This window comes from Pipistrellus hanaki, assembly GCF_964339955.1.
Source record: "Pipistrellus hanaki genome assembly, chromosome: 1".
Lineage (NCBI taxonomy): Eukaryota > Metazoa > Chordata > Mammalia > Chiroptera > Vespertilionidae > Pipistrellus > Pipistrellus hanaki.
Genome location: NC_140503.1, coordinates 5,623,274 through 5,625,973, shown reverse-complemented (window position 1 = coordinate 5,625,973; position 2,700 = coordinate 5,623,274).

The window sequence follows — 2,700 nt, the reverse complement described above, 5'->3', positions numbered from 1 at the left end:
GCCGCCGCCCGCTCTGCCCCGCCCCGGCCCCCTGGGAGCCGGGCCCCTGCGCTCCCGCCTCCCTGCATCCTCCCTGCTCCCCGCATCCTCCCTAGGCCCACCCCGCAGCCCGCGCTTCTGGCCACCTCCCGTGCGAGGAGGGCCCCCTGGTCCAGGCCGCCCCGAAGGAAGGGAGGCGCCCGCAGAACTTAGAACCTCGCTCAGCCTCTGTTCCCGCTGTTCCGGCGGCCTGGCCTCCTGGACGGGAGCCTTTCCCTCCAACACAATGGCAGGAGCCTGGCCTCCTGGGGCCGGTGGGGCCCGGCTTCTGGTCTCCCGTTCTGCCAGGGACTCGGCTCCCGCCTTTGGGCGCTATTTCCTCCTGGAGGTTCAGGAGCCCTGGCCAGAGGCCCTGGCTCCTGGGTCTCCGTCCCGCTGTTAGGACGAGGGTCTGAAGGTCTGGGCAGCTCTGCCTGCTGTCATTGAATGGCACTCTTGTAAGTGTTGGGATGCAGCTTAGTTAGTGTGGAGAGCGGCTACAGCATTTGGACAGGTTCAAGCCTCGGACCTATGAGAGTGCAAGTCCCAGCCTGGAGGACAGAGCCTCCCAACACGATGATAGCCAACAGCTGTAGTGGAAAGCTTGAACATATGATCCGAACACGTGGCCCCACGTGCCTAAGTGATATAGACCAGTGTTTCCCAACCTTCTCTCATGATGAGAATCACCTGGTGGAGTTGTTAAAACACAGATTCCTGAATCCCAACTAAGAAGTGCTAAACTAGAATTTTTGAGAACATATAGGTAAAATTGCATACCTAACTTAGTGCTCTGTATATAACATCTGTCTTAGAGCACTAGTTAAGTATTCAGGTGCATGTAATTGATTAGGATCGAAACCCACAGAACGTTGTAAACATCTTGACCACACCCTTCCGTTGCCTCTTGGCATCTGCTATAAAATAAATACACACTTTTGTCCGTGGCGCTGTCCCTAGCTCTCCATCAGAGGAGCGCTCCATCAGAGAGGGCAGCATCCCGCCGAGACCCAGCTTCCATTCTCTTGTCTGTCTTTTCTCAATCCTTCACCGCCCCTCTCAGTTCACCCTTGGCCGTGCTCCTTAGTATTTTGCACATGCTTATACTAACACACTCATAGCACAGCTTAGTGTTTTGCAGCTGCCGCTGTAAACAAAATGGCCTTGACAGGACCTCAAAGGGGTAAGCGTAGCCAACCGCAAAGAAGGCATCCACATGTAATTGACCTTCCTGGAGACAGAGCTCTGGACACCAATCCCGTCTCCTGTGCTTGCTGCAAGAAAACAAAACTGCCTGGCGGCCACCATGTCTGGTTACTGAATAGAACACCCCAAGCGGCAAACCCTTTAAGCTCTCCAAGCCAACACGGCTCAGTGGTTGAGCATTGACCTGCAAACAAGGAGGTCATGGTTGGATTCTGATCAGATCCCCCACCGGGGCACATGCCCAGGTTGCAGGCTCGGTCCCCAGTAGGGGGCATGCAGAAGGCAGCCAATTGATGATTCTGGCTCATCAGTGATGGTTCTATCTCTCCCTCCCTCTCTTTTCCTCTCTGAAATCAATTAAAAAATATATTTTTAAAAATTCTATATCACCACCTCTGATGGGGCCAGGGTAGGGATGCAGTGGAGCCAGTGGTTGGATATTCGTACAGAATCGCTTAAAACTGGGGAAGCAGCCCTAACCAGTTTGGCTCAGTGGATAGAGCATCAGCCTCCGGACTCAAGAGTCCCAGGTTCGATTCTGGTCAAGGGCATGTACCTTGGTTGCGGGCATATCCCTAGTGGGGGGTGTACAGGAGGCAGCTGATTGATGTTTCTCTCTCATCAATGTTTCTGACTCTCCCTCTCCCTTCCTCTCTGTAAAAAAACTATAATATATATATGGAGAAGCTGTGGTACAAAGTACAGGTATTGTTGCCCGGGGAATCACAAGTAGAAGTGAAACCTAGGCTGGAGGTGGCCTCCAGAGTCCACCCTTGGTCCCACCCCAGGCTTCTTCCTTTCTCCCCTCTTGAGCCAGCAGATCCCCCTGTAGAAGGGCCTGCTGGGCCTGCTCCCCTCCACGGCTGCAACCCTCCCGGGGGCATCCCGCCGCCACCCTGCAGCCCTGGCCGGGCTCCTGCCCTGTGCTGCACCTCTGGGTCCCAGTCCCATCATCCGTCCGAGGGAGCACAGGGGAGGCCCGCAGCCTGCCTGGCTGGCTCACATGGCAGAGCTGGAGCTCGAGGGCCCAGGCTCTCCATTTCTGCCCTGACACTTAAGTGGCTCGGATGCCAGCACTCCATCCTGCCAGTGAGAAAGACGCTAACAAGCTGAAAACCAACTCCTTTTATTAGGCCCATTGGAGAACTGAGTTCTGAGGCCCAACACCCCCTCCTCCCCCACCTCCAAAAACCTGAGGACACACAAATCCCGTCTCAGCCACGATCTGTTCACCAGTAGAAGGTGCTGGAGCCATACACTGGTAGGATGACTGACACCAACAAGCTGAAGAATGGCTGGGGGCAAGTGTGCACTAGGATGAAACTGAGACACCCAAGGGGGTGGGGTCACAGTCTAGGGTAGGGGTGTCGAACTCAATCAGAGAAGGGGCCAAAATCTAAAATCCAGCCTAAATCGCGGGCCGAATGGTTTACTGAACAGTCATAAACTGACAATGTCATAAACTGACAGCGGAGT